Source organism: Macaca nemestrina, chromosome 15 (assembly GCF_043159975.1).
Source record: "Macaca nemestrina isolate mMacNem1 chromosome 15, mMacNem.hap1, whole genome shotgun sequence".
In the NCBI taxonomy this organism is placed as follows: Eukaryota; Metazoa; Chordata; class Mammalia; order Primates; family Cercopithecidae; genus Macaca; species Macaca nemestrina.
In genome coordinates this window covers 7074591-7102362 of record NC_092139.1, presented here as the reverse complement: position 1 = coordinate 7102362, position 27772 = coordinate 7074591, and the positions used below count along the sequence as shown (strand labels likewise).

At 52.3% G+C, this 27772-nt stretch overlaps 1 protein-coding gene across 2 annotated transcripts in view; it reads right to left on the bottom strand.

The window, feature by feature from the left end:
• Window positions 1-27772, bottom strand: part of LOC105470598 (prostate transmembrane protein, androgen induced 1) — a 62294-nt gene that overhangs the window by 27851 nt on the left and 6671 nt on the right. The gene's annotated exons all lie outside the window — the stretch shown is intronic.

Below are 27772 nucleotides of genomic sequence, written 5' to 3'. Positions count from 1 at the left end.
GGCTCTGGATTCGAATCCAGATGCAGCCACTTGCTGTAGGTGTGGTGTCTGCGGTGACCTGGCCCCTTGCCTCAGCTTCTTCACAGTAAGGCATAGTAAGGCACGAATCAACAACAGTACCGGCCTCACAGGACTGCTTCAGGGTGAACTCAACAGGGACATAGGTACTAGCTCTCTGAACGCTAGCTGGTACACAGCAAGTGCATAATAAATGGTGACCATCATGACATGGCAAAGTAGGCATCCTCGCCTGACCCAGCGAGCATGGTGAATGTGTCAAGGACATCAGGCGCACGTTTATTAACGATCTGGAGTGGCTGATACTGAGCAGGTAAATTCAATTTATAGAATCACAACAGGTACGGAAAGAGGAAGCAAGAGACATGGTGAGAAAACTCAAGAAACCAGAAACATCCATCAGAAGACAGATCTAGATGGGAGCTCATGGTCCAGCTGCAGAGGCTCAAGGGGCCGACTGGCTGGGGATGAGCTCTCCTGCCCTCGAGGGGCGGAGCTGCGGGACAGTCACTCGGAGCTGGACCCCCACGAGGAGAGGCCTCCCTGCACTGCTGAGCACCCACACGGGAACCCTGTGGGCTGAGGAGGAGAGAGCCTCGGGGCTCATCCCTCAAGAGCAGAGGGTTTGTCCACGTGGCCTCCTTGTCTCCCTACTTCCTCTTTTGCAAACACAACCCCAGTCTATTCTGCACCCTGCAGCCAGAGCAATCTTTAAAAATAATCAAGTCTCTGACTTCTCACACTATGCTCAGGTTAAAACCCTGCGAGGCCCACCCCACCTCACCCCTGCACCTCCCATCTCCTTCATCGCTCACCATGTGCCAGCCAGCCTGGCCTTTTGCCTGCTCCCACCCCAGGGCCTTTGCACATGCAGTTTTGGCTGTGGGAAGACTTTCCCTGGGTCTGTCATGCCACATGTGCTCTCATCTCTTCTCTTACTCTGCATCGCCTGGTGGCCTGTCTTGGTCATGAGGGGCAGTGCAGGGTATGGTGAGGAGCATGGATTATTCCGGCTGTGGGAGCAGCTGTGTGTCTCCACTTCCTTGTCTGTACCATGGAGTGAACTATGGCCCCGTCTCATTGGGTTGTTTGAGGATCATAAAGAACCCAGAAAGCACCTGGTGTGTAGGAAGCACTGAGTAAGTGTTGGCTGCTATGAGAAACCATCTTCCTTCTAAGTGCTTGCTTGTTCATCGTCAAGTGCACCTCACCAGCAAGAAAATGCCTCAATGACCCTTATTTATCCTGGTGCTGTATCCATGAGGGCTAACACCATACCTGACACAACAAGTGGCCCTCAATTAATATGTGAAAGAGGAAGGAATCCATGCATAATGCCCGCTCCCCAGCACTCATATCTTTCCACCAAAGCCAGAGACCAGAGGAAGGCATGGAGGTGAACGGAAACTGAAGGGTCTTTCAAAAACTAAACCTGCAACTACCATCCGACCCAGCAATTGCACTCCTGGGCATTCACCCCAGAGAAACGAAGACTTAATGTGCACACAAAAACCTGTGCCTGAGTGTTCACAGCAGCTTTACTTTTCATAGCAAAAAAAAAAACAAAAACAAAAAACTGGAAGCAATCCAGATGTCCCTCAACAGGTGAGTGGTTAAACTAACCATGATGCGTTCATACCTTGGAACACTACGCAGCAACAAGAAGGAATGAACTATTGATACCTACGGCAACAAGGAGACGTCTTCAGAGAATTACGTTAAGTGAAAAAAGCCAATCTCAAAAGGCTACATAGTGTATGACTCCATTTCTATAACACATTTAAAATGACAACATTATAGAAATGGAGAAGAGATTAGTGGTTTCATGGGTAAGGGGGTGGATACAGTTAGAAAAGGGTAGAATGAGAAGTTCTTGTGATGGGACTGTTGTGTCTTGACTGGTGGTTACACAAATCTATGCATGCAATAAAATTGCATTGAACGAAAACACACAGACACACACACTCGAATGAGTGCGTGTAAAACTGGGGAAATGTGAGTAAGGTTGATGGTTTGTGACAAATGTCAACTGCTGGCTTTAGCACTGTACTACAGTTATGTAAGATGGTACCACTGTGGGAAGCTGGAGGATATCTACATAGAACCGTCTCTGTATTATTTTTTTTACAACTGCACGCTAACAAACAATTGTCTCAAAATAAAAAGTTTTCTGAAAACAAGTGAACGTTCTGGGAGTGCCCTGTCCCTTGGCATCACTAGAATCCCCCTGGCAGACTCTAAGGCCAGCAGCCTTAAGCGGTCCTTAGGGCCTGGCCCAGGCCTGGCACTGGGGGAGCGGGTTAGTTTCCTGCAGAGGGAGGGTAAGAGCCGAAACAGAAGCAGCTTCCCTCTCTCGCAGCCTCCCTCGCCTCCCGCTCACAGCATCTGCCATCTGGCTGCTGCAGCCACACGAAACCCTCTCTCGGCTGTCATCTTTCCACTTGCAGGTCTGGCTCCCAGGTTTGAAGATTAAATTCTAAACACGTCATTTAAAATTTAGAAACGAGGAAAGGAGATTTTAAGTAACCTGGAAGCATTGGCTCCTACTGTCTGCCCCAAGCAACAAGCATGGAACCTCCAACCTCTGTCTTAAAGGTGACAACAGCCAGGGGACGGAGGGCAGCTTGGGATTCCCCGATGTAAAGTGTCACTGCCTCCCCAGGACAATCAAATACTCCCAGTAGGATGTCCCATACTACCACTATATCCCCAAGAGAAAGTGTCATTGAAAAGTATCAACGTATTGCTCAGGAAGAACTGCAAACTTCTCTGCCAGTGAGCACTTCAGGTACACAAGAGTCAGGAACTGCAGGGATCTCTGAACAACACGAGTGTCTTTGAAGAAGAGTCCTCCTGTCTTCTCCAGAACATGGAACAGAACTAGAGCAGGTTTGTGATAATAAGCACCTGGGAGGGGGGACCTCCTTAGATGATCCAGTTAGGGACAGCCTTTCAGAGGAGGTGGCTTTTCAGCAGAGAACTTCAAGATGAGGGGAGCTGGGGAAGGAACACTCCTGGCTGAACAAAACGGCAGGGGCAAATGCCCTGAGGTAGGAACCTTTGTCTCATTCAAGGGCAAGAAACCCTACCTCCTGGGGCATAGCGTGAAGATGCAATGAGGAACTAATTGGGGCTTGGCAAAGCTGCATTGAGACTTCCTGCAGGTGGCTCTGTGTGTGTATTGGGGCAAAGGCAACATAGACAACGTGAACTTGAAACGATTCAGGTATCATTTTCCAGTGTGATTTTCCAAGCATGGCACACATCAGAACTCCTGGGGAAGCTCCTTTCAGCCAATGTGGGAGCCGTGTCCAACAGGCTGAAATCGACATCGTTCAGTGGTGGGTTCCGGGACCTGCAGGGAATGGCCTTACAAGTGCCCTACTACAGATGAACAGATTCTGACCAGGCGCTTGCTCCCTTAGTGGAGGAACCACCTGTTCAATCATGAAGCCCAGGATGTAAAAGCAACTGCTGGAGCCACATAGGTGAATTTGTTACGGTGGAAGGGGGTGGTCACCTGGCACTGTGAGTGGCTCAGAGATCCCCAAGTGATCAGAATTGTGAATGACCCAGGGGAAAACCTTGGGAAAAACTCACCCTCTTAGATACTGAGTCTCTAGGGGAGGAAAGTGGCTTAGAAGCCCCTAAAATGGGTCAGATGAGAAAAGGATGGGGCCAGAGATGGGGAGTTGCCCAGAGACACAGAGCAACTGAGCAAAGCGGGCCAGGGCCAGAGCCTGCACCTTCCAGTTCCTTGGGTACAGGCTGTCCACGCTGGCATTCCTGGTGGGAGTGAGGGTCACAATGGCTGTGACCTTGACCATCTTTGCAAGGTGAGCCTAGCTTGTGGCACAGAGTCCGGCTTGCACTGCAAGCCCCAGGGAACCGTGGAAGGGATGAGTGGATGGTAAAAACGACTTCTGCCCATCCGACACTCAGACACACCAGCGGGGAGAGCTGCAGCCACTCCAGCTTTAGCCGGGTCGTGCTAAGAGCTTTAAGTGCATTATATCATTCAAAGCTCCCAAGGAGCCGCTTTGAGGAGTCCCGTCATCACCCGCATCCCGCAGATGAAGGGACTGGGACCTCAAGGGCAGCTGCTAGGGCTAAGGTGTGGTTCTTATACCGGAGATGATTGTGCCCCCAGGGGACATCTGGCCATGTCTGGAAACATTTGTGGTTGCCACAATTGGGAGGGGGTGTTACTGGCATCTAGTGGGTGAGGGGAAGTAGCTAAACATCCACCCTGCCATGCACAGGAAAGTCTCCCACAGAAAAGAATTATGCAGCCCAAATGTCAGTGCCAAGGTCGAGGAACTCTGGATTAAATCAGACGATAGTGAATATCTAAGGCACAGTGCCGGGTGCATAGTGCTTGCTCAATAAACATTAGCCAGGCAACAGCTGATTCCTAATTAGGCCTCAATATGAAGACAGCAGCAGGGACTTAAATCACAGACAACCGGTTTAAAGAATAACAACTTAGTCTAAAAAAATCTATTTTGAAAGCAAACGCTTAGGAAAGGGCACTTGTTCATTTCACACTTGGATCGTACATTTCCGAAGGTTGGAGTCACAACTACCTTGATCAACGATCAATGCACACTAGCATTCGTAAATGTTTGTGAAATGAACACAAGGGTGAGGAAACGTGGCGGAAAGCAGTCTGTGTGAGGACATAAGCACTGCTTCACAGGTCCTTCTCTGGAGGCAGGAGAATGAAAATCATCCCACGGGTCGGGGCCAGGTCAGTGAGGAAGGGAGGGAAGGAGTTCTGAGAATGTCAATCTGCAGGAAAACTGGAGTCTAGGACAACTTCTAGGTTCCACCTCTGGCACAAAGGGCAGTCACTGAGTGTCTTTTTACCCAAATGCATAGGAAACCCTAAGCTAAAAGGATTCTAAGAAACCAAGGGCCTTCGTTCAGTCTTTATAAAGACCTGGAATGGCCCTGCGTGGCCTCCGAACTGCAGAGCTGTGCTCTGACTGGCTGGAAGCTCCCAAAGGCGATCTCTATTGCTGGTTGTTCAGGTGATGGGATTTCCAGGCACCCCAGGGCCTGGGAGTCCCCATTCATCTACCCCGGGTGCTACCAGGGACACGGCCCAGTGTGATTCGTGATGCCTGCCTGAGTGCTGGTGGGGCAGCTGTGAGGCAGGTGCCCATGTTCCTTCCTGACCTCTCCAGCATGCTCCATCCACTTGCGTGGAATCACGGCATTGGGGAATGAGAAGCACCCCTCCATCACTGCCACTGGGAACCCCCACCCCTCGAAACCTGCCACCTGCCTGAGCTCCTGAGGGCACCCTCACCCTGCATGGGTCTCCTTCCTGCCAGGGAGGGAGCCCTGCGCTAGGCAACCCGGAGTTGCCCTGAAGCCAGTCCCACTTCTAACATCTGTGGGTGATAGCCAGAGACCTCTCTAGGGTGTTCCCTTCCTGGGACGACTGTGAGGAAGGTGCAGCGCTGCCTTGAACAAGGGTGGTCCCAGCATCGAGAAGGGAAGGGCCCTCCCTGACCTTTCACTGCTTAAAATAACCCACTTTTTATTTTAGCAACCATTGTCGTTTCACATTCAATTTTGTAAGAAGTAATAGAGCTCTCCATACACCCTCCACCGCTTCCCCTACCAGCAGCACCTTACAAAACTCGATTCTCTGTGGTTTTCCTAGAATCAGAACTTGTGTACTTTTTAGTCACCCCCTCATTTTACAGAAGAAGGAACTGAAACCTGATCAGTCCCCCTCAAGGTGACACAGCCAGCGGGGAACTGGACATGGCCACCACATCTATCTGAGCACACCCCACCCTCCCAGCTTCTCCTCTCTGCCTGAGGTACTCCCCCCAAGGTCTTCCCACTGCTGACTCCTTCTCATCCCTCAATTCTCGGCACAAGGTCAGCCCTGCTGAGAGACCCTCTCAGACCTCCAGGAAAGCAGCCCCCAGGCACAGTCATGTGACGCTGTCGAGTCTCCTCCTCCATTCAGTATCTGACTCTGTTTCCAGACAAGTACTCCCTGAGGGCAGGCTCAGGCCTGTTCCATTCACCAAGTCCTCCCATCTCCAGTGGCACAGGGAAGGAGCTCACCTACTGGATAAATGAACAGGCGATGGGTGATTCACCCAAATACCAGGTCTGTCCTCCTTCCTTAGGTCGCTATTATATACAGACAGACACGGCTACCTCTGATGGGAGGTGACGGTGTAGCAAAGCCTCCCAGTGGGAATGAAGGCTTGAGCTGACAGTGAATGGTGCTCAGTTCCGTGCGTGACCTTGGGGAAGCTGTTCTCTAAGCCTCGGTGGTTTCATCCATAAAACGGGGAAATGACAGCCCGCTGCCCTTGCACACCTAAGCACAAAGTCACTGGTAACTAGGGGCCCAGGTCCTGGCTCTCCCTGGAGTGTCGGGGTCCTAGCCACCGGCCCAGAGAAGTTTCAAAGTCAGTCTTTAACTACCCTCCCAGTAAAGAGGCTGCTAAACGCTACAGAGCAGGCTCCCGTGGCCAACGCCCCACACCTGGAAGACGAAAGGACACGAGAAGGAGAGGCACAGCTGCGTCGCTGGCTGTGACCCACACTCCTCCAGTTTTTGATTTAAAAAAAAAATCCCTGAAACAGCACCCACTCCCTATCAAGTTTGTGTCCCCATCGCCAGCAGAAACCAGCTCCTCCTGGAGGAAGGAAAGTTCAATGGATGAGCTATAAATATTTCTGCTAGATGCTGCCTGGGAGCTGGGCTTTCTGCATGAGCAGGCCCCGCTGAAAAGGAAGGCGGCTCGCCAGATTTGTTTCGAATTATGAAAATAGATGTTGTCTCCCCACCACATCTGTTTTGCCTGACAAATGAGCAGCAACTCGCCTCCTAAATAAGGCAGCACAACCAAGACGGTCTTGAAACTCTGGCTTCTACAACTCTTCAGAAAAGAAGAAGAAGAAAAAAAAAAAAAGAGTCCAGGCCTCCCAGGTCTGAGCTTTAAAAGCCAGACCTTTTTCAATGTCATCTCTCACACCGCAATCTCCTGGGGCATTTGCGCCATGCTCGTCCTTAAGCTCAGATCTCCCTGAGCAGGTAGAGGCTGCTCACGTTAGAGGGCACGGATATCCCCCACTGCTTTTTAAAAAGAAAAAGAAGGCCAGGAGACACGCGATCAATTATAAAAAGTGCAAAGAAAGAAAAGCTCCCTAAACTCAAGCCAAGGGTGCGTTTTTGATGTGCTGAGAAAGGCCAGTTTTTTGGAGGGAAACGTCAATACGGATGCCATTCAGTTCTCCATGCCATGCCAGCCTGGTGACTGGGTTAATATAATCATTTTCCTTTAATTACTCCAAGACAGACCCAATTACAGCGCAGACGCATCTGCCAGCCTGAGGATCCAATATTTAATAGCCCATCCTTCAGGAACATTCCTGCTTGGGAGCTTCCTGGAGCGAGCAGCCCAGCATGCATTACAAACTTGCATTACCGTACTAACTCGGTGGTGCTGTTCTGGCCGGTGTGTGTGTGTGTGTGTGTGTGTGCGCGCGCGCGTGTGTGTTTCTTTTAAAAGTCTCTTCCCCTGAAAATACTTCATGTTGATTTTTCTTCTTAAAGACGCTATAATTATGAGAAAGAAACCCCTGCAGAAAGAAACCCCTGAATGATTGTATAACTTGAAATATTACAAGCTCAGTTACCCCACTTCCTCACCCCCGTGGGGAAATTTACAGGTTTCCAGGCTGCCACGAAGAGGAAAGGACTAGAGCCCAGCAGCTCTCAGAGTTCTTGGCCTTTGAAGCATATTGTCCGGCCAACTGCACAAAGCCCGTCATAAACCCATGCGCGCACAATGGGAGTAGCTGCTCAACAGACCACTCCTGCCTGTGTGCTGTCTGTTTTGGGAGTAGAAATAAAAAGATCTGGCCAAGAAACCCGGAGCGTTATGGGATGTCCTTCTCTATCTCCTGCATTCAAAACGTCCCACTGCGCACCACCCTCCGCCCAACACCACGGTAAAGGAGGCTGATAGGTTAGACTCGCTTCATCTGGCAGAAATGAGATGCAGTTTAGGGATCCCAGGAGACATCTGGTCAGCTGCTCACCCCTGACTCCCCCTCCCCACCTTTTGTGCCCCCTACCAAGTAAAAACCGGAGGGCAGATTGATGACTGCGGGAGGGGAGGTGGGTGGAAATTTATGGCTTTGCAGCAGGTCAGTGGTAATGGCAATAGTTTTCAGGGGTGGAGGTTGGGGAGTTAGGGGTCTAGCTGGGAGCGGGGCGGGCTGACTTCTCTCTACCCCGCAGCCCTCGCTCCAGAAGGGGACTCTGAAGCCTGCTTCCCTCCCAGCCTGAATATGTAGCGGGCCTGGAAGGCAACTGAATTTCCCAAGTCCACTGGGCTTTGTGGCTGCCTGAGAAGGAGCGGGGGCTCTGAGAACCGCCCCCACCACCCACTGCAGAGTCTGAGGGAGTCAAAGTGGACCCACTTTCTGGTCGCTGGCAGGACAATGCCTATTTGGCCTCTGCACCGGTTCCTGTGGGGCGGGTGATAGGTGACTGGGGGGCCCGGGAGACCCTCCACCCCCACAGCTTGCCCCTTTGTCACTGCGGTAACAATGACCTAGTCGCTATGGCAATGAGGTTAATTGATGCATCTATTTGGCAGAACTAAAACCTCGGACGCATTCAAGTAGCCCTGATATTTTCATCCTTAAGAAGCCAACCTCTGGTGTTTTATTTGTCTAGGCATGTAGGCATGCCACAAAACAAAACATCACCACAAAAGGAGGAGCTGGAAGAAGAAACAGGGGAAGTTGTGGGGAGGAGCTGGGAGGGGTCTCTGCCCACCCCTCAGAGAGAAGAAAACCTGGAATGTCACTTTTCCTTTTTTGATGATGGTATAAAATTAGCACAGTCAAGTCAATGTGTTATAAACACAAAGAGGCTGCCAGGAGGCAAAGTGCCTTAATTTAAGGAAAGGAAGAACGGCTGAGGGGAGTTTCAGGAAGGGGGTTGGGTGGTCAAATGGTTGGAGGGGGTGCCGTCTGCAACCCTCCCAAGTACTGTAACCAGAGGGAAAAGCCATTTCCCCCGAGAACGTGCATCTGCAGAACGTCTAGACAGTCATAAAGAGGACAATTAAAAAAAGAAAAAAGCTGCAAGCCGCAGTCACTCTCCTCGCCAGGGTACCCACCCGGCTGCAATCTCCAGCTAACTGCCCGAGCAGGTGAAAAATTATAAAAGCAAGAAAAGCCAGTGTGGGCTAGGAAGAGGCCGGGGAGTCTGGGCCGAAAACAGTTTATGAGCAAGTGTTTTGAAATCCCGCTTTAAATAAGCTGGTAAATGAATTCAACCTTGTCAGATCTCTCTCCCCTCACGCAGACCAAATATTCCGCTGGCGTGCTGTCTAGACACAGATAACAAAGGACTTTTTACAGCGCGCAGAGACGCGCTGACAAAGTAGCCATTTAAAGATGCAGTATTGCTTTCTCGGCCTAAAACGATTTGTCAGATGGACTCAAATGAAAATGCTAAGTTATCGGTCTGGTTTGGGGTCTGCTGGTGGACTGGCTGGGGGTAGGGGGCTGGCTGCTCCAGAGAACTAGAGACCATCGTCTGTGATTGGGCTGCCCTCCAGGTCGCTCTTAAAATAGGACTGTACGTGGCCACCCAGCAAATAATTCTGGCTCTTCTTGTTCTAGGAAGGCGCCTGCTAAGATGTTTCTAACACCTAGTGGCAGCAATTTTGTTGTAGAACTGTTCACTTAAAGGGGGGTGTGTGGCAAAAAAGGGTTACATGGAAATGCCTGGGGGAGAACTTGTTTCTACCTGCTCCGGGTGGACCAGAACCAAGAGGAGAGGAATCTGGTCTCACCTCCAACTTTGTATTTCAGCCCTTGTTATACAAAGGGTCGCTGTAAAATGAGTCACCTTTCCTTCCCAGGAAAGAAAGACAGGGCTGGAGGTGGGCTGACTGCAAGGGTGTGGCCCAGGGGCACACTCAGGTGACACCTAAACACCCTGTAAACTGGGGAGTGGGCCTCCATGCAGCCAATGTTTCAAGGGTGGGTTCCAAGGGAGGAAGAACTGCATCCAGGAGCTCCTGGAGCCTCAACACAGGCTGTGCGCTGACCTCCTCCAGGTTACACTCCGGGTTAGCCGGACAGGGGTGGCTCTCCTAAATGGGGGAACTAGTTTCTTCCCCTGGGACTGTCAGCTTCCAATCTAGAGAAAGACCTGCTGCCTGCTAGATGCCCAGTGAGGGCTCATTCACTCCACCGACCTTTCTCTGATGGGGTGCCGGTCAAACGGTTACTTCCTTTCGATGCCTGCCCTGCTCATGGCAGCTTCTATACGAGACTGGTCTGCTCTCCTTCCTGCCCTCCCTTCATTCCTTCTTCTCTCTCAAATGTTGTAAAGCCCAGATGCTGGAATCGGGCAAAGCCCCTCTCTACCACCTTCAGGCTGTGTGGTCGAAGGGAAATCACCTCCCTGAGCCTTAGTTTACCCAGCTGTGAAATGCGGTCTCAATCACCTGTCCTGAAGGGCTATTGTGAGGATTAAATGTCCTGGTGCATTTAACCCACTAACCAGCCACTGGCACAGCATCCACTGGCCTCTTTCAACAGCGAGGCCCTGGGCAGGCCCCTTCCCCGTCTCTGGGCCTCGAGGCCCTCACCTGTGAGATGGGGTGACCAGAAGTACCTGCCTCAATCCCATGCAACGAAGAGGAGATGACAGTGCACGCAAGAGAGTGGAGCTCAGTGCTGGACCCGCAGCAGACACCCCACAAACAAAACCACGGTCAGGCTTAGGATCCCCACCAAAAACAGCTGTCTACACTAATCCCGCGGGGACAGTGCACCAGGGAGATACAACCAGAGGACCTCTCCAGCTGGTCCTTACAGCAGCCCCCCAAAAGGGTGATGGGTTATGTCAGAGGACTCAAGAGTTTTCCCCCATTTCTGATTTTGGTTTCCGCACTCTCATTTTTAATAATTGCTTTTAAATTGTTCCTAATCTTCACTCCTCTTGCAGCAAGCAGCCCACGAGCTCTGCCATCTGTGGGCACAGCCTCTGGTTCTGCCCCAGACATAGATGTGTAGGTTCTAGAGGGGATCTGCCAATGCGGAGGAATGAGCTCAAGACATGGAGCAATGTTCTTTTTCTGTTAAGGGGTTCAACTGAGCAACTTCCTTCTTCTCCAGGTGATCTCCTGTGCCTGGGGACACCTGTGGCTGTGGCTGGTCCAAAGCTCCACAAGATAGCACATCAGTGAAGTGACCCAGAAGCCACTGACTCAGCATTGCCATTTAACAGAGGGACCCCAAGGCCAGAGGGGACATGGCTTATCCACAGCAACCCAACCAGGTCAGGAAAGAACCCAGGTGCTTTTTGCATGTATGACTTCGCCTACACATACCTACAGCCACTCCCTGCTGGCAACCATGGCAGACATTACTAATCAATTGCCACACTCCTTCTCAAAGAGCCCAGCCCTGCCTCCAGGAGCTTCCTCTCCCCACTACACCAGGAAGGCTCTATCAGGCAAATACAACTTTTTTGGCCAACTCTTCCCCAAACATAGTCATGGGGTAGTTGACCTGAAAAGAAAGGATAAAGTATTCAGAGGAGAGATGAGAAATCCAGAAGGACAAGATCAGGGGCATTCTGGGAGCAACTGACACAGCTGGGCTCCAGGAGTCACCAGAAATACCCACAGCAACGTCCGGCCTCTGCACCTGTGCCACAGGGCCCTGCTTGGCCCGCCCTTCTCAACTCCAAGCTGACCCAAGCTTGCCCAAACTCATTTCCAGCCCACAAGGGTCTCCGGCAGGGCTCCTGAGCCGTGAGCTCTCTCTAGTGTATGGGTTCCCTGCCCAGGGACATAAGTCTGACCCTGCGTCTCGATCGGGTCCTGACATTGCATCCACCCTGGGCTCAGTGTGTTTCCCTCTTCCCCTCTCACAGTGAGCACCATAAGGTCAGGCCAGGTGGTTCAGGCCTCTCTGCCACCTCTACCCTCACCTCGGGACAGCCTCAGCTCAGACTCCATCTAGGGACGGCCTCAGCTCAGCTCTCACCTCAGGACGGCCTCGGCTCAGCCTTCATCTCAGGAAGGCCTCAGCTCAGCCTCCACCAGCTTTGAATTCCCCAGGGGAGCGGGCACCTGAGTGTTTCTCCCCATTCCAAGATGTCTCCATTTTTCCTGCTCAGGTCAGTGCAGCCGTTTTCTGTCCGGCCTCGTGTGAGCAATTATGGAGGAGCAAGAGCAAGTTGGAGACGGGGTGTCTGGGGCCTGGACTGAGTTAAATCAGGGTTCCTCAACTTCCATCTGCCTGACCTTAGGAAGCAGACACTTCTTTGTGGGGGGGGGGGTGGGCTGGCATGGGCACTGCAGGCTGTTGAGTTGCATCCCTGGCCTCCACCCACTAGACGCCTATGGGGTGGGCACTTCCTCCATACCCCAGGTTGTGATAACCAAAAAGTCTCCAGACACTGCCAATGTCCCTAGGGGCCAGTTGAGAACCCCAGAGTTAGAGTATCAGGAAGCTACAAAGCACGGCCGGCAGCAAGGGCTGAATGATGACCACATCATCAGCCTCAGCACCCAGTGGTCGACCTCACGCTGCCAGGCAGGGAACTTGTTGCCAGGCAGAGCCTCACATTCATTCTCCCTAAGGAATCAGGGCAAACGCTCACATCCACATTTGACAGATGAGGCGAATGAGGCTAAAAGAGGTACAGGCCTTGCTAGGCAAGAACTAAGCCTAGAGCCAGAGAATCAAACTGGAGATTCTGCCTCTCACCTGGGTCAGCACCTGGAGCTTCCTGTCACTAACGGCTATGAGGACAAGGTGGCTTCGGGGATGTTCCCGCCTGCCCTCCCCTTTATGGGGCACCCAGGCATGGTGAGCATGCCCTGAGTGGGTGGGGGTGGGAATTCTGCGTCTTTCCCCAGGGGTTTCTTTGGCCAGACCTGGCTGAGCGCTGCCTCCAGGCCTTCGATCCCGGCTGGCAGCCCGCCCCAGACTTATTGGCACAGGCTGTGGGGTTTTATTTAGACGGTGTCAGCTAAACAGCTCTGGGCGCATGGGCCCGAGTGGGCGTCAGCTTGATTGGGTTTCAAAACGCGTTTCTGTTTGGGAGCTGCCTCTATCGTTAGAAATTGGTGCACGTTTTGTTGGTAGGGCTGGTCACTCGCCGGGCAGGCGGAGGGAGAACCGGCTGTCTCCTTTGAAGCCAGTTTCCCCTCACGCCACCCACCCCCTCTCTTCTGTCTCGGCCCAAATCCCCCTTTCTGGGGCCCTCCCCCAACCCCTGACCCTTCGGAACAAAGGGAGCATGAGTGTCTAGACCACCAGTCTGAACGTGAGAAGGGGGTATTGTGTGACCAGGACAGAGGCCTGGCCTTCCCAGGCAGAAAGGTCGGTCGGGGAGTGGGGCGAGGTGAGGGGTGGCTCTGGCCTGGTCCACCTCTGTGGCATCAGACACTGCCCCGGTCCTCCTGGGGAGTCCAGCATTGGACCCAGCACCGGGAATCAGACCTAGGTCAGTGCCAAGACGGGACAGTCTCCAAATGAAACTCGGGGAATCCCCTCTGTCCGTCGCTAAAGGAACTAGTTCAAGGAGAGTTCTCACAACTGTGCCCACATAAATAGCTGTTTCTCATGATGATCAGCTAAGAAGCTTCGAGTACATTCCTGGCGCGGGGGACAAGGCGACCCAGGGGCCGCCCTGCATCTGCCTCCCAAGACCATGGGGAGGTGCTCCTGCCTCCTACTCACCCTCTCTGGGTCTCAGGGACCTGTCTGTAAAAGAGGCTGTGGCCTTTCAGACATGTTTGACCGCAGAAGCCTTCAATTGTGAATCAAAGTCTGATTCAGCAGCTCCATATAGCGAAGGGATGTGGACACAGCGCTGCTCAGGCTGACGTGGATCCCAGGAGCCAGAGGCTGCATCGCCCGGCAGCAGCCGAGGTCCACGGGGCACTTACTGTGTGCTGGGAGTTTGCTGAGCTTCTCCCAACACCCGATGCACTCCTCACCTCAGCTCCGTGAGGCAGGAACTGTCAGTGTCATCCCATTTTATGGATACGGAGGGCGAGGCTCTCAGGTGAAGGCACAGCTTGCCAGATTTAACCCTCCCACCTGCCTGGCTTTCAGCCCGGGGGCCTCCATGTGAAACCCTCCCTGCCTTTGCCAGCTGGGCTGCCAGGGAGTCCAGAAAAGTCCCCAAGTGAGCCTCTGCCCTCACCCCTTAGGGAAGAGACACTGGGCAGCGGTGGGGGCACAGACCACCCGGCGGGGCCGGGCCCAGTGCCTGCACCCACCCCCACCACTGCCACCCACCCTGCGTCAGCACTACACATGCAAATGCTCCTGAGAATATCCCCCATAGAAGAAACTCACCTCCATGTGCTGGAATTGCAGGCATTTTGACTTTTCGCCTGTCACTTATCAAATTCTTTGAATTTTTGGTTAAATAAGGAGTGTATATCACTTTTTACAATCAGAAGAGCCATGCTATTTTTATTGTGAAGCAAAAAAGGTTAATTAACTCTAGCAGGAGGCGGGGTCTCCACTGCTATGTGGGGTGTACAGGGTCATGTGCAAACAGGTGGCAGGGGCCTGGAGAGCAGGCACACACCCTAGCCTGCGCTTCTCCTGCTTGGGCTCTGTCCTGGGAAACACTCACTGGGGATGAAGATGTGGCTTCTTCTGAGTTTTGTAAGTGACACGCCCGGCTGACCCCCACCTGCCGGACCTCTGGGGTGGAACCTGGCCGTCTACTGCTCACCCACCAGTCGGGGAGGATCCAGAGGCTGGGGATTCTGGAACTTGCACCTCCTGGGAGAAAATGTGTGAGCATGCAGGTTCCTGCACTCGCCCCATTTCAGCTCACATCCGAGGGAAGAACTGCGCCTGATAAATGCTGATGCCTCTACACCCTGAGGCCTGGGGATCCTGCTTACAAGGCTACCAGAGAAGTGGGGTTAGAGAAAGTTGGTCCTGGTGCCTTCTCCTCGTCCCTACCAGCCCCTCAGTCTTTTCCTACAGGAGTTCTGAAAAGCTGTTCTACGGTCATTGGTTTTCTGGCCAATTTCCTGTCTGCCACGCTAGAGCTGGCCTGTCTTTTTCACGGTTGTGTGCGTCCAAAACACTAGGGCCACCACATAGTAGGTGCTCAATAAATGTGTCAGACGAGTTCACGAATGGCATGAAATATTGAGTAAAATTACCCATTAGTGAGGTTCCTAATTGTGCAAAAAGGCAAATGCCACCCAGTCTTCTGGTGTCCCCCCCATTAACATGGCGTGAGGGGAGTCTCCTTCTCCCCAACTCTTCCGAAGGTCCCTCCAGCAGAGGGGCTGCGCTAGGGGTTCTTGTGCGGGATCTGAAGGAGGAGGAACAGACCGAGGACCAGCCAAGGCCCCAGACTGACTGAGAGTCGAATCACAAACAGTCTCTGGGCCGGTCTAGGAGGGCGAAGGTGCCCAGGCTGCAGCAGCCCCAGGGACAGGCACCACTGGCACCACTCCTCTCCCCTGAGCTGATGCCAGCTCCGACTCCCCAAACCTCCTTTCGTGCTTCCTCAAGGATGGGGTAGGGAGAACGTTTTCCCCCGAAGAAAATCATTACTCTGCTGTTGGGGGTTACACAGGTCACAGTAGAGGTGGGAATAAGACAGGGGAGGCAGGACCCTCACCCTCACTCTCACCCCTCTCAGAGGAAGACGCTGCGAGCTAGGGCCGGGTGCACCATCTCCCAGTCCAGACTGTGTCCATTTCATGTTCACAGGAGCTCAGACCCACCTCACCGGTGCCTGCAGCCCTCGTTCCAGAGCCACCCCCGCTGTGTGGTCTTGAACAACCGCCTCCATCAGCAGAGTGGGGGAAAAGAACCCTGGGTGTGCCTGGGAGGGGCTGGTTCCTGAAACCTCCCCCTGGGTAGAACTCCTACTCACGCTGCAAGCCTCATTCTCACATCTCCTTCCCTGAGGAGCCTCCCAACTTTTCACATCCCACCACCCTGTTCTCCCTTTTCATGGGTAGGTCCCGGGGCTTACAGAGCCGCCGCTCCCCCAGGACTGGCTACGTCTTACTAACAGAACAGGCTGCGTTTCTCGAGCATTCACAAAGCACCCGGGACTGAGCTGAGCCCTTGCCACAAACTGTCTCATTTAATTCTGACGATGCCCCTGTGTACTGGGTGCTTATTACAATCCCCATTTCACAGATGAAGAAACAGAGGCCCATAGAGGAGATGCAACCCGGAGGACACTCTTATGTGGTGACCACTCACTCCCTATGGAGGGGGTGTGGCCTCACCTGGACTTGGGCAGCTGCAGGCACCAAGGCACAGCCCACCAGGTGTGGGAAGAGTCATGGGGGCAGGTAAGCAATAGGCTGTCAGGGCTGGTGGCAGGAACTCACAGGGCGGCTGGGACAGGGGACTGAAGCTCCCACCTCATGACCAGGGTACCCAGTACTCCTGAGCCCGGTCCCCTGAAGCCCCTCCCTGCCAGGCCACTGCTCCTTCCAAGGGCCCAGGTCTGTACCTGGCCTGTGGCTGGGGGGTCACAAGCATGGCCACTTTTGGCCCCAGGAGGATTTAATTCCTTGAGGGCTGAGGCTGTCAGATGCAGAGGAGGCCAAGTGGCTGTCCCACCCCATGCCAGCGGGTGCCACTGGCAGGGCGGCCTGTGGAAGCCATGGTCACCTGGAGCCTGAGCAATCTCCGTCCACCTCCTCTTGCCTCGATACTCTTCATTGTGGAGAGAAAAGGCAGAGATCCTGGCCAGGCTAAGTGGGAGGATTCTGTACTATAGGACAGCACTCAGCAATGTCTCAGGGCACAGGGGGGCTGCCTAAGTGCTGCTGGTATTAGGACTATTTTCCGGCTTTCACGACTCATCATAATCAACTGTTTATCTCAATCCCTGTTCTGGGTCAAGGTGTCCCAGGAAGTGGTCAAACCAAAACCTCATCAGAATTAACCTGGCAGAATCAGGGCATAAGGAAACATGGCAAAACCCAGACAAGTCCCGAGGCGGCAAAACCACGATGTCCACGCTTATGCTGTGAGGAGGCCAGGACGCTCCGCGTCCCTGCCCAGCAGCCAGGAGCTGTGTCTGAAGCCCGCCTACCCCACGCCTCCCAGGGCCAGGATCTCACATTCCAGCCGACCTGCAGTGCCTCTGTGGGCTGCAATAAAAATTCCTAGACAGGTAGTCAGGTAGGAGGCAGGCCCACAGGATGAGCAGAGAGAGCAGGCACAGAGTGCCAGGTGCCCTCCCTGCCCCACACAAGTCAGAGCCAGTGGGCTCGGGAGCTGCCTCCTCGACCTTTCCCCCTAGTTCTTGTAGGATGAGACCCAAGCCCAGGATCTGAGACCTGCGTCCAGGAAGGTCTGCCAAACCGCAAGCCAGACAGGCAGCAGAACCTCCCCAACACCTCCCCGCCCCGGGACTTTTCCTAGCAGTAACTGGGTGAAGGTGGGGGCCAGCACACAGCAGGTGTATTTGCAAGGCCTGGGGCTGGGACACACCTGAGCCCTTTTCTTCACTTGCTTCCAATTGTCTTTCCCTCTCTCCAGAGCTAAAAAGGTACAGGAGGAGGCTAGATAATAAGTCACGGACCTATTCTGCAGAATATCCACCCATTTCAGACATTGTGAAACAATTAAATTATGGAGTTTTTCGTTTTTTGTTTTTTTTTCCATTACAAAAAGAGAACGCTGAGATCTTGGTTAAAAATACACAGAGATCAGGATGCCACACAGCTGTGACCTGGGGCAGGATACAGACACTCTTTGAGTCTCAGCAGGCTCTTCTGCAAGCCTTGTGAGGTGTTGGGTGGTGACGGCGCACCAAAGAAGTACCCAGGGAAGTGCTGGCCTGTCCATCATCACCAGCAGGCTGAGATTCAGGCTGGAGTCCCATCACCAGCTGGGAGCATCTCTGAGCTTTCTCTGCAGGTGAGGACAAGAGGTCCTTCTCCATCCACACCTCTCCACCTCCCAGCCCTGCAGCAGGGCCACAGAACTCCATCTACCACTTTCCTGAGGGCAACATGACCCTGTGACCTTGATCTCATTAGAATCGAGTTGCCCCTGACCTTCACATAGCTGGGTGACCTCCAAAGGCCAAAGAACAAAGTGCTTCCATCCTGCAGGAGGAGCAGCGGATCTGTAACTGCTGATTAAAGACCCACGAGGGGCTTGGGACACAGCTCCCAGATGACACTCTCAGCCTTCTTGATTTTTGCCATACCCAAGTACCCCATTAAAGGAATTAAAATTCTTCAATATTTTTCTTTTCAACTGAAAGAAAATATTCAATTGATTTACTTATTACTTAACCCGATCTTAAGCAATAATACTCATGAAATCGACAATGTGCTTGTTATATTTTTCCTAACATACATTCACGTGAGTATGGAACTATTAAATTTTAAATGCCCATCCACATGCCATCTCCAATTTTCTCATGGGCTACCGTTTGCTTTGTGTTTGTTGATTTCTTAGAACTGACATGGGAGGGTGGCTAGGACACAGGTGGGTGCAACGGGTTCCACATCCAGCAGAGCCAATTATGAGTCATGCACCCTTGGGCAATTGACTTCTGCCCTCTGAGCCTCAGTCTCCTGATCTGTAAAACAGGTCTAGTAGCTCTTGGAGGGTTGCATGTAGCGCCATGTAAGACAGGTCTAGTAACTCTTGCAGGGTTGCATATGGTGCTGTGCCTGGCACGTGGTAGGCACTCGGGAAATAAGGGTACGGGAGTCCATGTTGCCCTCACAACAGAAGGAAGTCAGGACTGCTTCCCAGCACTTCTGTCTCTAGATGAAAAACAGGCCTGAGAGCCACAAAGCTGGTAAGTGAGGCTGCCGTGACTGACCTGGCATCCCAGTGCCACAGCCACACTGCTCTTTTCTTTTTCTTCTTCAGAGCATGCTAGAGTGGAGAGCAGAGGAACCACTGCCTGTCAGCCCATCTCACTCCAACGAGGCTCTTCCAATACCCCCTCAGCAGCCATGCCCCAAGCCCAGGACACGAAGCTCCACGCTGAGGTCCACGCTGTCTGGGAGGAAGGCAGCCTCGGTGTTCGCCGCCTCTGAGTAACCACCTCCCCAAGACATGATTCATACCCGTCTGGGGTCACCCACATCCTCGTTCCCTACAAAGGAATGCAGGCCAGGTGAGGCCGGCAGGCGGTGGCTCTGGGCTGGAGCCCAGCGGGGCTGGCATCAGTGGCTGATGGGCTGACCCAGCCCCAGAGCTGCTGGAGTCTGTCCAGTCTCCAAGGCTCTGCCACTACCCTGGGCCCCCTGGCCGGGGCTAGGACAGACGCCCAGGTCTCTGGTACCCGTTATGGGCCCAGATTCAGGTTACAAAATGTTTTCCCCACAGAGGCACCTGGCATTTCACCGCTAGAGAATCAGACCTCCAGCCCAGCTTGGCCCTTTCACAATCCGTCTGCCCTGCTTAAAACTGCAGGCCTGGCCGGGCGCCGTGGCCTGTAATCTTTGGGAGGCTGAAACGGGAAGATCACTTGAGGTCAGAAGTTCAAGACCAACCTGGCCAACATGGTGAAAACCTGTATCCCAAAGTACTAGAATTACAGGCGTGAGCCACCGTGCCTGGCCTAGCAGTACTCCTCTGATTAGCACCAGAAGGATTTTGTGGCTGAAAAGTGGCCTGAGTTTCCTCCTCCCCATCACCAGACCTCAACTTACCCATCTGCAAGCTTGGGGCTGGGGGCAGCTCAGCGGGCTTGACTCTGCCACACCCTGCGATTACCTGGGGGGTTTTAGGAAACCCAGCTGGCCAGGCCCCATCCCAGAGGTAGTGGGTCTGGGGTGCCGCCACAGCCCCTCAGGTGGTGTTAATATGCGGCCAGGACTGAGAACTACCACATTTTGAAGAAGGCTAGAGAGGGTCCCTCCAGTCCAGATGTTCTCTGGACTCTCTCCTCACCCCTCCTGGGGAGCTCAGATCCTGCCCAAGCACCCCACTGGTCACAGGGACCACTTTCTCCCTTCAGCTGCAACCTGCTACCGACAATTTCTGCTCCCTCCCGCTCTGAGCCCAAGGGATCACTGTAGGTACCCTTCTAAGGAGGGAAGTGTGTGGAGGATGGGAGGAGAGGAGGAAGCAGCAGAGGCCCCCAATCAGCCCATCCCTTAAACCAAGTGACACGCGGTTCTGAGGCTCAGGGGAAGGTGGGCTCATCCCTGCCTAGCCGAGTGAGGCACAGGCTTCAGGAAGAAAGAGGTATGAGCCTGGGCGCCCCTGGGGCTCCAGGAATGCCAGGAAAACCTTGTGTCCAGAACTTTCCCCTTTGACCATGGGCTGGCCAGTGGTCCTGCTTCTCTGTGACTCTCCCTCCCATTCTGTGCCAAGACACTGCAGCCCAAGTTCAAACCCTGCTCTGTGGTGTGCTGGGCGATCCCTGGCAAATGACTCAGCTCCTCCTCCTCCACGCGACGGGGTTGCCATGAGGATGAATGAGACAGAGTGTGCAAAGTGCTCAGTGAGCACCTGAGCCACTGTCAGTAGGAATCACTAGGGTTCAAAACGCCACGATGTCACAGGCAAGAACTCAGAAAAACAATCAAGGAGATAAAGTTGTTGGGTGTCAGGTTCATTCCCTAAATACTAACTGCTTCCCAGATTCTCCCCTTTCTTGTTTTTGTTCCTGAACCCCACCCTCAATTCCCCCCCGAGTCTATTCTGGGAAAAGGATCCAGAGCTCATTCTCACTAGAGTGAAAGGGAATGCCTCGAAGAGCAGAGCTCAAGACTTTTGTGTAGAAAGGCTGGCAAGAGAAAATGGAGGCCTCTGTGCATATTTCCGTTTTCACCCTTGATTTTTAAAAAAGAAAAATAACATACTGTCAAGGAACCAAGGATAACGCTTACTCCGGGCAGTCATGCTCTTTGGGGAGCCTTGCTCTTGGAGTCACACTTGGATGCTGCTTCACTAAAGTGCTGGAAGGTCCCCGCTACATGGCAGCTGAAGTGTGGGGCTAAGCCATCCACAGGTGGGGAATGTCCGTAGAACTCATGGAAGGAACTGCCTTGGGACTCACACAGGGTGACAAGGAGGAGCAGATGGGAGTTGGTCCTGGTGGCTGCATGCACCAGGATTTCTGCCGCCCCCACTAGTCTTTTAGTCAGCCGTTTGTCCGCACAACTTCCAGTTTCCTCCATAAGGATCATCCACATCCCGATGGCCAACAGGTGTCATCACTTGAGCCCTCTCTGAACCCCGACTGGGAGCAGACACTGGCAGTACCACCTCGGTGAGGATCTGAGCCCAGCAAGGATGGAGGGTGCAATTGATTAGCAATGTCTGCTATGGGCAGCAAATGGGGGATGCCGATCGAACGCCGTGCACTCAACATCCCTCATCTATACTTTGAAAGTCACCAGACAGCTCAATAAATACTGGCTGGATTCTACAGGGTTACTGGCAAATTTCTCCTCCAGTGAACTTTCTCATAGCCATCCAGCCAGAAGCTAGACAGACACCAATGGAATGCTTTGCACTTGGTCCTGGGCTAGGAGCTGGATATTCAAAACTACCTGAGACAGGCCTTTGTTCCCCGATGCAGAGTGGAGGATGCAGTGCAGCTATGCAGATGGGGAACAAACCAGAGGAAAGCACGGCAGGAAGAAATATTCCCCTTGCAGGCAGAGCCTAGATTTATATGGACAGTTGGAATTTGGACTCATAATTACACCTCTGGGCCATGTGGCAAGCAACTCTGATTACCCTCTAGATGGGAGGACAGTGACAATTCAGGGCCAAAGCAACTAATAAAATCAGGCAAAATAAGTGGCACCATGTGTAAGTTCACAGTTTGGAGAATAATGCAAAGAACTAACAACCGCAAACATCTAATAATTGTCACTGTTGGAGAAATGAGTGGGAAATGGGGCAGAGGCTCCCTTACACGTGAGCCTAAACATTTAAACATGTGTTTCATGGTAGGTCCAGCTGATACATTTTTTAAAGAGGCAACATTCTCTGCATCTGTGGCTTATGACTTGAAACGTCCCTCCAGGTTTGGCGGGGGTATCCCTCCCGTGTCAGCCTGCTCAGAGATCAAGATCCATAAACACAGGCAGAGATACACCCGAGATAGGAGTGCATTGAGCTGCGATCTATCCTAACAATCAACAGCAGCAAATGGAGTGGTGTTTAAAAGCTGGTTGGTGTTATTTCATCGGTTATATTCACCCATGTAATGACACCCTCTCCATCATTTCAATACACCCGCCTCCTTCTCCCCTATCATAAATAGATTAGAAAACCAGTTTCCTCCTATGGCCGTGACCCTATTGGCTTCTAAGCTCAGCCCCATATGAATCAGCCCTGGCTCACTGAGATGGCATCTGAAATGACTCAATAACGAGGAGGCACAGACACCAATAAATGAATCACGCCTTCCGCAAGACCAAACCTTTGGCTTTTACAGACACCAATTACAAAGTAGAAAGAAAAGAACAAAGAAATTACTCAGGGTGTTTGCGCAAAGTTGATTCAGAGGTTTATAGAATTATTACCGACTAAATTGTCTTTAGGAAGGCAATTAGAGCTCTGGCCAGCTACAGACATCAGCTCAGCCCGGTGAGGGGAATCTGCGGAACAGGCGGGGCAGGCACCAAGTTCCTGCAGGGTTCCCAGACCTGCGCGAAGTTTCCTGGCTTCACTTTCCACCTTCTTCTGGAAAAAGCTGTTCCGGACCTTGCAGAAATCCTAAGACGTGAGCACGTACATATAGATATACACACACACAGACTTGGCAAAAGTCTCTGTATTAACTTTTATTTTTTATTCCTTAAATGTAGCAGCCGTAAGAGGACATCAAGATTCTCCCTTCTCTGGGAGTCTGAAGCACATCACTGACCATAATCAAACTCTCACGCCATCTCTCAACTGACATCCACGAAGTGTTTCAGATCGAAGTTCTGTTACCTGCTGCATAACTCAGGGGAATGAAGAAAGGCGTTTGCTGTGGCCCCATGCAAATTCTGAGCCTCCCTAAAGGAAGTGTGGCCTCTGGGATGAATCACCCCACGGGCTCAAACCGAATCTTGTTGTCTGGGCATCTGAACCTTACGGGACAGCTTGTGCAGTCTGTGGGTGTCACCCATATCAGGGATGTGCAAGTCTAGTGGGCAGCTTGATGCAAGAGGGAGCCAACCTGAGCTCCACTCAACTCACACTCTCGGGCAGCTGGCCCGCTTACCACCAATCCCTACTTACCATCAGCACCAACACCCTCGTGGCCATTTATTGAGTATCTACTAAGAATCAGCCCTGCGATAGGTGCTTAAAAGACAATTTATTTAATCACCTCTGTGCAGCAATTATATATCCTGGTTTATAAATGAGGCAGCCAAGATCAGGGAGCGTAAGGAGCTGACCAAAGACTCCACATCTAGAAAGAGGCTCAGCTGTGTTAAAAAGCCCCTGGACCCTGCCACAGTCTCTCTCCCTGCGCAACTACCAGGTGCCAGGACTGCCCCACAGGCTGAGCAAGGCGTGTGGGGTGCAGGGTAGTCTCTCGGGATCTGGTCTAGATGAGCAGAGGGGCAACCAGGCACCTGCGACCACTGGTGCTGAAAACCTCTTGGGGGAAAGAGCAGTTTGCATTTGCTCAACATTTCTGAAAACTGATTCAACTTCCCACTTCTCTTGCTGCTGAGGACACAGCCTGGAAAATCTGATTTCACCTGCCTGGGGGAACCCAGGGCAAAGCAGGGAGAAGGTCAGACTCACCTGAGCTTGCCCTGTGACACACCTGTGGGAGGTGGGATGCCCATGGTGGACTCCAACAAGGGACCTCAGAGAAGCCTCCCAGCCTCGGCGGTTGGAACTCACATGTTTTGACAGTCCATGTTTTACATCTATCATACATAAAATGCAAATGTATACTGTATATACTTGAAGATACGTGGCTCTAAATACGAAAACACACCTTTTTATATTCTTAACCACTAACACTCAGACAAATTCAGGGCTGGATTTGTCACTTTCATGCTCCCAAAGCCAGCGATGGAACCGGCCCCTCCTGGAGACCTTAAGGACCAGCAGAGACTCTTCCACTCCTGATGCTGATGCGACCTGCATACTGGGAATCCATGACAACCTGCCAATGACAATAGAGGCTGACAGCTGCCACTGACAGACCCCACCACAGGCCCACGCTTTACAGAACATGTTCTGGGGAACAGGGAAACTGAGGCACACAATAATTCTGCTTCCACCGTCAAAATGTTTATTGATCTATTTGGTGTCAAGATCGTGCAACTTCTATCAATACAAATAAGCACACGGCACAGCCACCTCCCCTGAAACTCCAAAAGCCTATATTGGGGGGCAAAGGATATAGGACGGTTTCTTAGGGCTTAAAAGGCAAAGTGGCATCTCGAAACTGCACGACCGCTAGCTGGTTCTGGCTGTGGCCGTCCAGCCTGGGGGGAGCCTAGCACCACTGCCAAGGAGGATTGGGAGGTGTTTTTTGCTGATGGTGAAGAGTTGGTTTGTGGAGGTCACAATCAACCTTTATCCACCATCCAGATCCCCGAGCCAGTGGGGATTTTCAACTTGCTACCAATAATTAAAACTCTCTTTCCTGCCATAGAGCCATTTCCCAAGCCCACTGAAACAATCACAAAAGATTTTAGTTAAAAGACATCAAAAAAGGGGCCTGGCATGGTGGCTCACACCTGTCATCTCAGCACCTTGGGAGGCCGAGGTGGGCAGATCACCCGAGGTCAGGAGTTTGAGACCAGCCTGGCCAGCATGGCAAAACCCTGTCTCTACTAAAAATACAAAAAATTAGCCAAGTGTGATGACTCACGCCTGTAGTCCCAGCTACTTGGGAGGCTGAGGCAGGAGAATCACTTGAACCCGGGAGGTAGAGGTTGCAGTAAGCTGAGATCACACCACTGCACTCCAGCCTGGGCAACAGAGCGAAACTCCATTTCAAAAAAAAATAAGTAAATAAAAATAAAAATAAATAAATAAATAAAAGACATAAAAAAATTAAAAAAAAAAGAAGAAAATCAGACTATACTTCTAACCTTTCTGACTCCTTATTAGTTTATGGCAGGGACTGATTCCAAGCCACCTTTCTTCCTACCCCCATCCCCATTAACAACAAATACATACTAGAATGTGCTGGAGCACTAGGAATAGCTGATCACCACCTGATACCGCCGAAGTTGAGTCATAATAGCTGCTTAGCTTGGTTCAACGTGTGGCATCTCAACATCACCTCTGAGCAAACTCCACCTTCCTCCATGAGGAGGATATTAACCCCAGGACACTCCCAGTCTGCAGCAAGTGTGTGCCAAGAAGAACCACGCTAGGAATTCTCCTTCTGGGGGCTTGCAGCAAGCCCTGGCAATGCATTTTTGCCATTTGATGGCCTTTGTAGAACTAAAGCCATCACTTGTGAAACCTTGGCCACACAGGACAACTGAAGCAGGTGCAGGGGAGGTGGGTGCGCATTGACTTCTGTACCTGTCCCTTAGCTCTACGAGAGAGGGCAGGTATGAAACTCAGGCACAGCTTCCTGCCCCAAATAGTGGAAACTTTGGAGCATTAAAAATCACATTTTGTGCCAGAGGTGCTTTTCAGGTAACAGTCTTGACAACCCCATAAAACAGATGTCATTCTTCCTTCCACTTCACAGAGGGTCAACTGGAGGCTCAGGAGGATACCACGCTCACCCCCGAAATGAAGGTCTTCAAAGCCTGTATCTTGAACACAAGAATCTGGAATCTCTTGCAAGTTCGCCTGCCCACTTCCTCCCTTCATCCAATGCATATTAGACTCCTACCAGGTTCAGGACACAACCAACAACCACTCTGTGCTTGGTGCCTGGGGGGAAAGCAGACATGGCACAGCTAATGACACAAAAATTGGATTACTGCCATGACAGGTGTGACAGGAGGAAGACCAGGGTGCTTGTGGGCCCCAAATAGGACACCAGGCTGGGGGTCTCCCTAGGCGAGGCCCTGAAGGTGCCCCTGAGTGTGGCCTCTCAGCTACCCTTCTGAAATGACTCGTGTTCTTTCACCTGTCTCCCTACAAGAGCGGCAGCTTGCAGAGGGCAGGAATTCATCTGTGTCGTTCCCTGACATTCTGCGGCCCTGGGAACAGCACAGGAGGTCAGAGGTGCGTGGCAAATGGTGCTGAACGCCGAGCCCCTGCGGAGGCTGTGTCTAGTGATGTCCCCTATCAAGCCTACATTTGATTCCCTGGGAACATTCCCCAGCTACTCCCTAAACCCCTGCCACGACATCTGTCGGTGCTGGTATGTCAGAGATGCACAGAGGAGCTGGAGACAGAGACACCGGCTCCTCACACAGTCTGGCAAGGCACGTGTGTTTTGGGGAGGCATTTCCAATGAATGTCAGCCAGTGTCTTGCCAGAGTAGAATGGACCCAATTGCTCTGAGAGGTGGCCAATTCTTATGTGTTCTTCCCTAACAAATGGTCCAATATGGGCTTGCACTGTTGGGAGCCTAAAATACCACTGCAATGGCCAGTCTTGCAAAGAAGGCCCTGGAGCTCAGGAGGTCGATGTGGTGGAAAAGAAAGCCTGGGAATGTGGGCTGCAAGGTCAGGGAGCTTGGGTTTGAGTCCCAATGGAGCATCAGTTCCTGGCTGTGTGACCTCGAGCAAGTATCTTACCCTCTCTGATCCCATTTTTGTATTCGCAAATTGGTGCAATAGCTCTCTCAGGGTTGTTTTGAACACTGAGAAAAATGCTTCACTAATACCTGGCACATAATAATCTCTTCACATTCAGCTAGGAAAAAAAGCAGAAGCACAAAAATCCATCAGTCACCCGGGGAACAGAAAAGAGAAGCCATTCTGTGGCTCTCGGATAGCTTGGGGATGCCCCAAGCTCTTCCAGGTCCACCCCAGGGTGCTGAAGCCCCTGCCCTGGCTGGTAAGTCATTCTGGGATTTTTCCCAGTTTGGTGACCAGCAGTTCTGCCAGTGCCTGACAAGACCCTGACGAGACCCCTGAGGTGTCAAGGTTTGGCTTTGTAGTGTCATCCAACGGGAAAACGAGGTTGACTGTCAGTACTTGGCACTATCACAGCTTCGCAAAGGGGTGCAGCCCACCCTGGGGAGCAGGCAGGAAGGAGTGCTTGGAGCAGAAGTGAAACTGAAGACCGGCCCCTCCCCGGCCCTCCCGCTGCTGCACCTGTCAATGGGGGTAGGGGAGATCAGGGCCTTTCTTTCAATGGTTTGCCTCTCATACGCTCACCTGTTAAAAATTTCAATTGATTCTCAAAAAGGGAAGCCCCAAACCATCAGAAGCTACTGTTTTGTGCCTTGCCTTGTACCCCCTCTTCCAGCCTCTGTCCACCAAGCCTGGCAGTGGATTAAGGGAACCCTGCTGGCAGGCCTGAAGAGACTGTCTGGGGCTTCCTGGGCCGGAAACAGGCAAGCTGGGGTCGTTGCCAGCCAGGTTTGCAGTGGACCTGGTAAGGACAAGGAGTATTACACAGATAGTCAATTACCTCCATGTTCAAGGCCATGGGCCCCAGATGGGCCTGTTGATTCCAACCTTCCCAGCCAGTCCGAGGGTGGGAAACCTTTTTCTGGTGAAGGCCTTCTCATCACTAGGCACTCTGTTAGAGAGTGACCGCTAGGGAACCAGGCAGAAAGGACCATCGAGTCCAATCCGCCCCACCACCGCCCACCTCCACGAACACACAGCTGCGCCAGACACCAGGC